Below are 13,609 nucleotides of genomic sequence, written 5' to 3'. Positions count from 1 at the left end.
ATGTAGGCAGCTGGAAAACATATGATGTCCTTTAGACTTAGCCTTTCCTATCTTTAAAATTCAGGGTGGGTTACAACCTTTTAAAAAGAGGCTAACAATTAAAGCAAGGCATTGTGCAAAGATTCAGCAGATTGACTCATAAAGAGATTGGGATATGGATGTAAGAAAGGAATAATTATTCTGTGTCCAAAAAAGATGCCACCTAAATGTCAGTATTCCTGGAAAAAAAAATGGTAGTGCATGCAAATCCGGGGAAAGACTAAAGCTCACCAGGAAAAGACTAAGGACCTCATCACGTTTAAAAAAATCCTGTCCTACCACACTTCACCGATTCAGCCAGCACGGAGCCCACCCGACTCTGTGCTGGCTGCATTGGTGAAATGTGGTAGGAGGAGGAAACCTGAGCACAGGAGACTACCTATGTTCAGGTTGAGAATCATGGGGACAATGCAGGAGCATACCAGAAAGCTATGCTTTCTGTTGTGAGATGGGCAAGCGGGTGGTCCGGGCAATGTGGGGTGCCAGGCACCAGATTCACTTCACTGCCCTACGGATCCTCCCACTGTCCCCTGCATCAAGGACATCAATGTGATGAGGTCTTAAAGCTCACCAGAAAACGGGGATGGTAATCTTTTTTTCACTCTCACAATGTTTTCTGTGTAAAATATGTATAATTTTGCAAAGAAGTAATTTTGTTGAAAATACAAGATTGTGCACAAATGAATATTTCATAAGGTTGTGATATTTGACCATTTGATCATTTTTGCGATGGGGTCTTTTGCTACATTGAGTGATGCCGTTTAATAGAGAACAAAAACAAAGTATTTTTGGTATCCCTACTGGAAATTATACATTTTAACCTGGAAGCTAATTCATAAGTGTTGTAGTTTGTCATGGATACTTGTGGGCAAATGGTAAGAGAAATAAACTGCACTTGTGCCTATATTGTTTGCTTTGGAAGTGGCTGCATCAAAATAGAGGAGCCATTGTACAAAGAGGGCAGAGCTATTGATAGCACATACTCCCCAAACACATATTTTAATAAGATATACTTCTCCTTTTCTCTCCCCCCCCCCCCCCATCTCTCTCTCTTATACATAAACATGCATGCACACACATTTTCATCCTCATTGGGATACACTATGCAGAAAAGTTTCATCACTAAAACAATAAAAAAGAGAATACTCATATGACATATGAAGTTTGGGACTTAGGACCTCATCACATGGGGGTCCTTGATGTAGGTTCAGCGGGGCAAAACATGGAGCAATAGTACAAATCATAGGGCAATGGGGTGAATCAGTCACCCAGCACCCTACATTACTTGCGTGCCCATCACATGCCAGAAAACTTATCTTCCTGGTGTGCTCCCGCACTGTCCCCATGATTTCCTATTTGAACATTCTCCCTTGTAGCACACTTTGTCAATGCAGCCAGCACTGAGCCCTACCGGAAGTAGATGTGCATTATGTGATGAGATTCGGCAGGCTCCATGCCAGCTGCATGGGCAAAATGTTCTATGATGTGGAATTTTCTCCATGTGATTATATCCATAGTCATACCTCTGCTGAAGACCCAAAGTGTCTTCAATTGTCAGTACAATACCTAGGGAACAAAGCCCAAGACAACTCCACAACTGATCTGCAGTGCAGTGAAGTCCAAATTGACAAGGTAGTTTTAAAAATTACTGTTATTGACTCTTTTTTCATCCATCAGTCTTGGCTGCAATGTCTTCTTCATTTGCTTTGCTTCAACTACCTTTTGAAGGGAAGGAAGAAAAACTACATTCTCCCTTCAGGTTTTGTGATCATGTAATTATTGTTCATTTTCCTTTCCTCCTTGCTAACTGATTATTTCACCTTTCATTCTAGTGCTTTGAAAGCATTGTGTTCTCTTTTATAATTCACAGCTGCAATGTTCAAGGTCTATGCTTCTCAATGGCATTGTTTCTCTGTTTGCTGCGCATGGGAACAGGTGGGTTTTCTCAAGTGCAGCAACCAGATGTAAGTTCTTATTCTGTGTTATTCTTGGATTATCACATGCCTTGTGCACATTTATCTTTGAAACTGTAGCCACACTTTGGAAAGCAATAAGGGGTTCTCCAGCCTCCTACCCTTCCTAGAGTCATCCACGAGCTCTCAGCAACACCATATCCTTGCTCCTCTCACTGATTCACTCTTTCTCCATAGACTACAGTGAAAGCACAAGGCAGCAAAATCCTGGTTGCCTTTAGAGATTACAATATGTGCAGGGATCTTTGGCCTGGCCTAGAAGCACCTTCCTGGCCAGAGCCAATCTGAATAAATAGTTTTTCGGGAAAGGTTACGGCTCTGTGCTTCTGCCTAGCAAGGGAGCAAATTAGTTCGAGGCATCAGAATGGATACCTCCCTTTCACAGTACATTTGTGGGTCCTAAATGACTGAAGACCATTTCTGGTGGGTAGGGAATTTGATTCTTCTGCTACTTAGCACTCTGTGTGGGGGTGCCTTTGAATACAGCCCAGAAACTGCAACTGGTGCAAAGGTCAGCAGCCAGATTGCTAACTGGAGCTAATTATAGGAAACGGACAATGCCCCTATTAAAACAGCTCCATTGGTTGCTGATAAGTTTCCAGTCCCAATTCAAAGTGCAGATTATCACCTATAAAGCCCTAAACGACTCAGGCCCTGCCTATCTTCATGACCACAGCCCCTACTATGCCCCTGCACAAGTGTTACGATCTGCTTGGGAAGCTCTCCTCGCACTGCTGCCACCTTCACAAATGTGGTTGGTGGGGACGAAGGAGAGGGCCTTCTCAGTGTTCGCCCCCCGGCTTTGGAATGTCCTCACCAGAGAGATTAGGCAGGCTCCCACACTGTCCTCCTTTTGGAAGGAATTGAAGACTTGGATGTTTAGACAAGCCTTTGATAATGTCTAACCCCAATGAGCAACAACTAATGTCAGCATTGCACTTTCGTTCCATTCCCTAGTTCATGTGCTACAACTTGCACTATCCCATTCCCCTGCTCCTAGTTACATTTGCCCGTGGTCTACAACAGTTCTCACCATAGGGTATTGGGGCACTGTTTTAAGTTTAAGTTGTTTTATATGCTTGTGGGGTTTTTTTTCTTTTATTGCTTTGTATGTTTATCCTTTGCATTGTTCCAGGCACATTGGAGGGGGAGATGAAGGAGGGGTACAAAAAGTTATTATTATTATTATTATTATTATTATTATTATTATTATTATTACTTGAGGTGCTTGAGCATTGAATGAGCTTTTGCCAGCCTGCCATTTTGAATATGCATTCAGGTAAGCACGATTTGTGGAGAACAACACTAAATAACAGCATCAAATGATGATGATAATTTTATATCTCACCTTTTCCCAATAACAAAACTCAAGATAGCTCTCAACATATTTTACACAATGTAGACATTAGAAACTATTCCACGGGAAGGAGAGCAATGATGGAGCCAGGCTGAGCTCTCTCAGGAGGGAGTTCCAAATCTGGGAGCTGGCATGTTCATGCAAGAGAACAACAAATTATTTTATGAGAATTGTACAGACAACCACTCTGCTAAAGGAGAGCTGCATCTATTGCTATATCTTTGAGGCTACAGAAAGCTACTCAATGCAGAATACAGAGTTCTGGGCAGATAAATAAACTTAGTTTGGCATTAGGTTGTCTCTTGAGTTCCTGAGATGATCATGATCTCTTCTAAGTTCTGAATGCTAGCAAAGAAAGATGTTTCCCACATTATGTTGCCCATTGCAGAAGAAGTTGCTTTCCTCGAAATATACATTGTAATACAGTTCTTTTACAAAACATTTCTTTTCTAAATCAAAGGATGTTCTTTAAGGCTTCTTTCTGAGTCAAAATTCCAGTATATGGCCTACTGCCAGAAAGTAGAAACTTAATTATATGGTAACACTCATGCTACTTCTGTGAATGGTGAGAGATTCAAGGGTGCAGTGCTCATTAAAATCTGGTTTTCTATAGAAAGAGGTCACTGGAAGCTTATAGCATTTTATCATGTTTATCTGTCAGCATACAGGTTAAGCATAGGCATATAAGAGGCACATATTTCTAAAATCATTTAAACAGACTTCAAAAGTTCATTGCTTTCACACAAACATGCAAAGGGGTCTCGCAGCACTTTTGAAACTAGCTCAGAGAAAGAGGTTGGTAGCATTGTTGGCATAAGTTTTCATAGACCTAAGTCTACTTCATCTGATTCATGTTCAGGTCTTCATAAAGGTCTGTTTTGAGGGAGAGGATGGAAATTCACTCCTGAAAGAGTTATAGTGGGAAAATTTGAATTATCACTGGAGCAGAAAGTTAGGTGAAATCTTCTGAACAGGGGCACAGACAGCAAAACAAACACCACAGGGATGTTAACCCTTTCCTATGCTATATATCTGGAGTTACACTTAAAACACATACCTATTCTGACTTACATACAAATTCAACTTAAGAACAAACCTACAGAACCTATTTTGTTTGCAAGTCTGTATATTAAAGTTTATGCTACCAACTTCCTCCTAGTTAGTCTCCAAGGTGCAATAAGATCCCAGACTACCACTGCTATGTCATTGAATTTCACAAATCTTTGCAGGGGGAAGGGTGTTGTTTTTGTTGTTGTTATGGATGGTAACGTTGAAGAATTTCAAGAATTCTCTCCATGCTCAAAATATTTCGGTTTTTTGTATACCTTTTCAGAGTGTTTTAAAAAAAACTTTGGAGGTCAATAGATAAAGGTAAAGGTTTCCCTTTGACATTAAGTCTAGTTGTGTCTGACTTTGGAGGGTAGTGCTCATCTCCATTTCTAAGCCAAGGAGCCGGCGTTGTCCATAGACACCACTAAGGTCATGTGGCCGGCATGACTGCATGGAGCACTTCCGGTCAAAGCGGTACCGATTGATCTATTCACATTTGCATGTTTTTGAACTGCTAGATTGGCAGAAGCTGGGGCTAACAGCAGGAGCTCACCCCCACTCCCCAGATTCATACTGCTGACCTTTTGGTCAGCAAGTTCAGCAGTTCAGTGGTTTAATCCGCTGTGCCTCCGGGGCTCCTTGGAGAATAATACTTATGTACAAAAAGTTTTTGTTCAAAAGAAATTGCATTTTTCTCAACATTGTGTTTTTCATGAGCAATTCTTTTGGGGGTGGCAAGTCCTGCAATGTGAAAAATCTTATAGCAGAGCACTCTTTGTAATTGAGGATAAGAAAAACGATGTATTCTTTTCAAAATGTATTCTTTTCCTTACTCCCACATCAGATCTCCAAGGAGACAGCCAACAATCTAAAATGCTTCTAGTTTACAGAATTTAAAAATTGAGTGTCTCTCCCCTCACCCCATCCACCCCCCAAAAAACTTTCCAAGTGTGTGGCTCAAATCACACATTTGGTTCTCCTCATTCTTAGCTATTGGGGGGGGGGGGTTAATCTTTTGTATGTGAACCATTGGTGATTCTCCAGATGTCACTGGATTGCAGCTCCCAGCAGTCTTCACTAGTACAGTGAAGGATGAAGGGTGCTGGGAGTTTCATTGCAACAACTAGAGACCCAGATAGTTCCCACTGTTATTCTAATCAATTTCTTTTTAGATGGATCTACTTCTGTACTTATTTTATAGATCCTTGGAACTGGGTTCCTGTCACCAAAAGAATAAGCCGGTCTTCAAAATTAGAAATCAGTAGTATTCATTGGAACAAAAATCAATGTGTTGTCTGTTAGTAGAGTAGGGTGATCTCAAGCAATATGAAGAAAGTTAGAAGCCAACTATGCCATCTATATACAATTTTGTAGTATCCTATGGAGAATTTGCATAGGAAATTAGTGCAGAGTGACCATGGTCTATATTAAAGTTACTTTCCGAAGGAAGTCAGGTGGTGTGATAGCTACCAAACAGTGTAATTTCTCCAGTGGTGTAGGGCATAGACATCCTGTGATAATGTGGCATGTTTCATTAAGAGGCATATCCACAATTTTAACGTGGTGAGATGGATTCCAGACTGGGCATGTGTACTCAGCAGCAGAGTAGGAAAGCGCAAGGGAAAATGTCTTCACTATATCTGGTTGTGATCCCCAAGTTGTGCCATTCAGCTTTCGTATGATATTATTTCTAGCAGTGCTTCTTGCAAGTCAGAGTAATTTTGGTGTGATCTAATGCTCCAGTGAGATTCCTTCCCAGGTAATCCTTAGAGCTCGGGATGCTTGTCTGTTCTTAAGGTGAAAAGCACACGTCTGCATTTTAGATGGATTAGGAATCAGCTGGTATTCCCTGCAATGGGCTGTAAGAACACCTAGAGCTTCAGAGAGCTTCTGTTCAACCATTTCAAAGCTTCCTGCTTGAGCGGTGATGTGTGGAGTGTGGTGTGCAAGTGTGGAGAAGTGCAACCACAGACCACTTACTACAATGCAGTCTGAGCCCTAACACATGCACAATGGAGGATCTTCTTACAGCAACACTAGAGGCACTCCAAGTGGCCAGCTTCTGCTCAAATGACATTTCGTATAATGCCAAGTTCTTAATGTTTCTGTTTTTGAATACATGATAATTGTACCCTCAATTTGCTTCTAACACAAGAAATAAATAAATATAAGGTTACAAAGAAGACCAATCTGGTATGTAATGTAGAAGAAAATGTGATGGACCCTGTAGGACCAAACAGTAATCTTCCTATACTACCTTTTGGAAGGTAATGAAGACCATAGAGATGGGTTGTTGTTGGGTTTTTGGGCTGTATGGCCATGTTCTAGAAGCATTCTCTCCTGGCATTTCACCTGCATCTATGGCAGGCAACCTAGTGTTTCTGGCTTTTGACAATACATTGACCATAGAGATGTCTAAGGGAATCTGGGGGAGTTCTGCTGTGTTTTCTTCTCATTTTGAGAAACAAGGCAACTTCTGTTCCAAAACCAGATGTGACCCAAGACAGAAACTGGTGTCATATCAGTTTCCATGTATTTTGAATACAGTTGTATGTCACTACCATCATAATTGGCGTCATCTAATTGCTGGCTCTGGAGAGATTATGTCAGCATACTGTCTTCAGTTTGATAGGTCAAAACTAGTGTTGTAAATAATCTGCACATTTTCTCCTTCAAGACAAGGAAGGTAAAGCACTATTGCATTATTATTATTATTATTATTATTATTATTATTATTATTCAAGAATTGAGGAGATCATAGCTGGACTTTTTTGTTGTGGTGGTGGTTCATTAGTTCATTGCTTTTTACACAGAAAAAAATAATTTTGCAGTAGGAAAATTGTTTATTCTTTAAAGGCTTTTTTTTCAAAATGTCCAATACATTGTCCAGATTCATAAAAATGCATTATCTCATCCAGTAGGGAGAAAACCTTTGAATTTTATTTGTTTGTTTTTGGATGTCGGAATGAAAGAAACACAGATATAGAACCTTAGTCACAAGTCAGGCAGGCTTGCAGTATCCACAACAACCTGGGAGACTATATTTCGTAACTCTTTCTGACATCATTTTGAGAAGTTGGCACCTCTGTGATACATTTTGGTTTTGCTGCAATCTCGCAATAGCGTAGGTGGCATGGAGTGATTTTCGTATAAAAAGAAAAATGAGGCATGGAGTGCATTTCAATTTCTTATGTGCATAGAGGGAGAACATTAACTGTTTCCATTAGTTGCCATAGGGATGGGCAGAAGGTTTGAATGACAGTTTCTTGTTGTTTTAAGGTATATGAAAAAAAAAATCTTTGTTTCTTCTTTGTCTTTGTCTTCTTTTTCTTTCTCAGTAGGTAGCCTCTGAAGCAACTTCCTGTTAGTAAGCACAGATGAATGCCTCAGTCCTCATGTCTAAGTAAAAGAAAAACTAAGGATATGAATAGCATTTGCTCACATTGCCCTTGTCATTCTTGTCTCTCCCACTTGTTCTACCAATGTATGCATGTGACAGGGAGAGCCATAATTTAGTTATAGAGTATAAACTATGCATTCAACTGATTCCAACTTCAGCTCTGGTAAGGCTGTGTGAAAGTGGTGTCCAAAACAGGTTTTTCTCAACCAAGGTTCTCTGGAACCCTCGTTTCTGCAAGGGGTCATTAAGGGTTCGGTGAGAGATTGTAACTGAAAAACAAATGAACAATTATTTTTAGAGCTGCAGATATGATCTTTTTACCCAGGTGTTTCCTGGGAACAGAAAATTAATTCAAGGTTCCCACCAAGGTAAAAAGATTGATAAAGGTTGGACCTTAAAGAGCCCATATCAGTCCTCATAGATTAGAAGGTTCAAAGCCCAGTGCTATAACACATGACAAAGCTTGGAAATGAAGTATTAAAAAGTACTTTCTTATAGTTCCGAGCTTCTCTTCCAAAGTGTAGTTAGGTCCCATTATGTTGTTGTGTGCCTTCAAGTTGTTTCTGACTTTTGATGACTTTTAGGTGACCCATGGCCTCAGGATTCTCCTGACAAGATTTGTTTAATACTTTCCTCTAAGGCTGAAAGAGTGTGACTTGCCCAAGGCCACCCAATGGGTTTCCATGGTCAAGTGTAGGATCAAACCCTGGTCTCCATAGTTGTAGTCCAAAGCTTCTTTAAACAGAGGCTGTATGGCCATCTGTTGGGGGTGCTTTGAATGCGATTGGCAGGGGGTTGGACTGGATGGCCCATGAGGTCTCTTCCAACTCTATGATTCTATGAAAGCTCAAACATCTGTACAATGCTGGTTCTCAGGACTCATGGCCTACTTTGGTCAATGATTATTTGAGTTATTTCTTGTTGATTTTCAGTGATCCCTCGGCAACTTGTAATAGCCCTGGAGTCAAACTACTATCCGGTCAGGTTCCTAGATACCACTATAATTATATTTTTGTTCAAGGATAGCTTTTAGAATCTTTGAGGTGAACAGAGAGAAATAGGTTTGTTGTGTAAGCTTTCATATGTCCCATCTACACTGACCATTTAGTGCAGTTTCAAAGTGGTATTGAAGAAAGCAGTTTCACTGTTCAGATAATTACATAGGAAATCCTGGAACTGATATGAAGCCTGGAACTAAAGAGCTGATGTATATTAAAGACTTCTTTTCGCACACTTTTGTGGGAGTTTGTTGTCTGAGCACTGCAGTTTCAAAATGCATTAAATGGGCACCTTGGGCTTTAATCTGGGCCAAATAACCTTACCTTTTACAAAAATTACAGATTTTTTGGCCTCACCAAATAGTTGAAAAGGAGGGTTACATTGGCAGCAAAAGGAAAGTGGACAGGATGTGAATCTTTGAGAAAGGGCTTCAAATCTGGCAATTGCAGAATGGGGAGGATGTGACTCTCTGAAGAAAGGACTTAAAAACTAGCAGCAAAAAAAGGGACATTCTTCTCAGTGAGAATGTGAAGGACTGGCATTTTTGGCAGGACATGGAAAGGAAAAGTCTGCCAGGGGAAAATGTGTGACCAGTTATGGCAGTTTCACCATGATATGTGTGGTGCTAACAGGGTCACTGCAAGATTTGTGCAGAGTAGGAAAATAGTTGTGCAAAACAGATTTTTTTTGTTAGTGTTGACAAGTCCTAAAAAAGGTAAAGGTTTCCCTCTTGGCATTAAATCTAATCGTGTCCGACTCTGAGGAGTGGTGCTCATCTCCAATTCTAAGCTGAAGAGCCAGCGTTTTCTGTAGATGCCTCCAAGGTCCTGTGGCCAGCATGACAGCATGAAGTGCTGTTACCTTCCCACCGGAGTGGTATCTGTTGATCTACTCACATTTGCATGTTTTCAAACTGTTAGGTTGTCAGAAGCTGGAGCTAGCAGCGGGAAATCAACCCGCTCCCCAGATTCAAATCGCAAAGCTTTCGGTCAGCAAGTTCAGCAGCTCAGTGATTTAATCCATTGTGCCACTGGGGGCCCTTGACAAGTCCCACATGATCCTTAGTTAATGCAAAGAAGAATTCCTTATGTGTATCATATATGTGTGTATCCTTATGTGTACACTCCTTGTATCTATGCTCTGACATGTGCTTTTGTGCATAGAAGGTTCCAAGGTCAATCTCCAAGAAGGGCTGAAAAGACACCTCTAAATGAAATTCTAGTGGTGAGCAGCCACAAAGGATTCTGGAGCCAAAACCACATCATGTTCCATCCCATGGTCCCTCTCTTTTCAGCATATATGCTCCCTGAAAGATGGTAGGACTATATCACCACTGTCTGAAAAAGTATAGTTTGTCCAGTTAAAATATTATACTTCAGTAGAACTGCTAGATTTCAAGATACCACATGAGCTCTTACTGTTTACATAAAATGGTTCCTCTGCTACACACTATTATTTTCCCCAACACCATCTCTGACGCCCAGGTACCAGAAGTTATTATCAACCTACATTAACCAGTTCCTTGCAATTATCCCACATGCCTGTTTCATAACCATTGTGTTTACCAAAAATACAATAGCCTGTACATGCGACAATTTCCAGATGTGACTTAATTTATATTATATCTGCTTAGCAGAAATGTTGAAACCATATAAAGAAAGCTACAGTCTCGCCATCAACTCCCCCTGCAGCCCATGGAATTCATAACAGGATCATTTCAAAAGCTTAAGAAATGGCATCCCATAGCACATAATCCTGGCCTGGAGCTTTTGAATACTGAGACTGTTTATATCTGTTAGTCACAAGGATGGAAAGGAAGCAAACTCTGGCATATGGAAGCACCTTCTCATTTGGAAACTGGCATATGAGCATCTAAAGACCCACTATTTAGAAATATAACCATATCACCCTGAACGCAATTGATTTTGTCTAATTTTCAGGTGCTAAGAAAGATTGGGCTTGGAGAACACCAAGAAATAGCAGAGCTCTTGGGAGAAGACTGGAAATGAACTTTCAGTCAAAGTTGACAATAGTAGGCTAGCCTAACAAATCATGTGATTTCCCACAAAGCAGCTTCTATATTACTCCTTTATCAACTGATTCAATAACCATTGTTTCCCCTTACCCATGCTCCACAAAATATATGCCCTCCTCCTCTGTTCCAGAAGTCTTTCTGGATCTCTGTAGGTCCTCCAGAACATTTCCATGGTATGCTTTGAAGTTTTCCTTAGGTGTAGCAAAGTCATGCAGCTCCCTCCCTTCCCTTCCCTACCAATACCTCTATGAACTGATCACCTCCACTGATGCATCCCCTGCAGCAGCCATATTTCCTGTCTCACACATGTTTATTATTATTGTTGTTGTTGTTGTTGTTGTTGTTGTTGTTGTTGTTGTTGTCTTCGTTATAATGCTAAAATGATAGGATGCTATATCACTTTTCTACAATTGTGAAAAGATTGGGGCGGGGGGATGAAGAAAGAAATGTTCATTGTGGTGACTGGAAATATAATAAGGGAATGAGGTCAGCAGAAGATTTACCTGGCAAAACCCACTACCCTCATTCAGCATTTTTTTATCATGTCAGAAGCGGCTTGGGGACTAACTGCAAATCACTTCTGGTAGGCGCCGCAATGGTGCGATGGGTTCAGCCCTTGCACCGGCTGAATGCTGACCTGAAGGTCGGTGGTTCAAACCCACAAGACGGGGTGAGCTCCCATCTGCCAGCCCCAGCTTCTCATGCAGGAACATGAGAGAAGCCTCCCACAGGTTGGTAACACATTTGGGTGTCACCTGGGCAACATCCTTGCAGATGTCCAATTCTCTCCCACCAGAAGCGACTTGCAGAATTCAGCATATTATGATCGGTGAGACCACCCAAAAATATAGTAGGTACATAGTTCAAGCCCTGAAGCTCCTGATAATGGTGCTCTTCAGTCCTCATTTGAATTGAAGGATTTGAGCCATGTAGAATTTATTATTCACATTATTGCTGAATGCATATGCATCTTTTTATTATATGTACGCTGAAAATTCTTATGTGATTGGGCATCAAACAACTACAGAACAAAACGTTTGCCTTTAGTCTTTAAAGCATAGGGTCAATAATTAGAGAAGCCTATAAGTTGTTCTTGACAGCAATGTGGCTTTTTTAAAAATTGCTTTTTCCTTCTTTTCTTTTGAATGCTTCCCGCAGGAAAGCACTCCTTGTAATAATCACCTTGTCTACATGTTTCTTCAGCCCTCCTCCATCAGTTCTTTCTTCTACTTTCTTTTAAAGGCTAATATTAGTGTTTGTCGGCAGCAAGATTCTTTTCCTTTTCTTTCCGTGTTCTGAGTCATTATAGCAACCATTACATTCACAATAAATAGTGCAAAATGGGGAAAGATAGAAAAACCTGTTGCCAACATGAAAGTGCCTGCTTTTAGTCTGCAAGGCCACTTTCTTGAAAACGCCAAGGTTACATGCAGTGGAATCTGCGCAGCGAAAGATGCTGCAGGGGAGAGTGAACGTTTGATGCCCTCCAAAGATAGAGGCCAGAAGGTGTCATGCCTGATACATGATGCTCCGTGTGATGGGGGCGTAGCCAGAGACTATTTAAAGCCTGGCTGCCCCATCATGGGCATTTTTGGAGCATCATAACAGTTCATGGCAGGTGTGTGAGTGTGTCCTGGGTCATCATCACCCAAGAGATGGGATGGTCACTAATTTTAGCACCATCTGTGCCAAGCTGAGGCAGTACTGATTCAGGAGTGGATCAGAACTGCCAAATGCCTTCAAGGTGTGGGTATAAATACGCACAGGGAGACACAATTAGGGCATTTCTAGTCTGGGTGAGACTAGTTCTCTTGTGGGAACGTGATATGCTAACCTGGGAAGCTAGGAAGTAAGTGGATATTTCTATGGTTGTTTTCATTGGAACTTGGATTGGGCTGCTTGGCAATGGCTGGGAGGAGAGGCAGTCACAGCTTGGCTGGCTGGTATCCTCAGTGGGTACAAACACTAGTTCCCAGATGTCTCATTACATAGGCTGGCAGAAGACTGGTTTCTAGGTTGCAGATGTCCTTGGGCTAGGCTTTCTCTGGCCTTTGTACTGAGTGTTAGCAGTCAGCATCCCTCCATCCTCATATTTTACATTTTACCTGTATTCAAAGACATAGCTGTGTTGATCTGTATCAACATAAAAACCTGAAGAAATTCTGTAGCATTTTTGATTGAGAGAAAGCAAACTCAAGCATAGGACTCATAGACTGCTGCTTTGCTGTACTGTGGCAATAAGAGCAGCAACAGCAACAACAACACTGCTGCAGTGCCAGCATCACTGGCAGGTTAGTTGGGGTTTATAAAATACATGTGTGAGTGTATGAGGGAAAGGCAAGGCTCAACATGGAGGTTTTTGGGCAAGTTTCTATTCTGTTTTAACAGACTGTCATTCTGGAAGGAAGATGTTAAATGTAAAATGGAAATTTCAAAAGACCTTCACACATCAGTTTGCTTTACAGTGAAATGGTGCCAGAGTATGTTTCTTTGTTTGTTTTAGTGTCTGGCATATGAGGTAGCTCTTTTCCAAATGTGGTTGCAGGCCACTGAATTCACATTTTGTCAGTCTCTTCTTGGTCAATTTGCTTATTTGTAGATCCCCTAGTCTATAGCCTCACAGGCTTTAGTCCTGTGTGCCGAATCCAAGCCTTCACAGTTAGAGGTCAGCATTATAATGCTTGTTGTGAAACATACAATTGGGTAAACAATCATTCGCAACCAGATGGAGCAGTTTCATCAGCTGGATCTGACAG

The sequence above is a fragment of the Anolis sagrei genome, chromosome 4, assembly GCF_037176765.1.
Source record: "Anolis sagrei isolate rAnoSag1 chromosome 4, rAnoSag1.mat, whole genome shotgun sequence".
NCBI lineage: Eukaryota > Metazoa > Chordata > Lepidosauria > Squamata > Dactyloidae > Anolis > Anolis sagrei.
Note: the sequence above shows the minus strand (reverse complement) of the source record.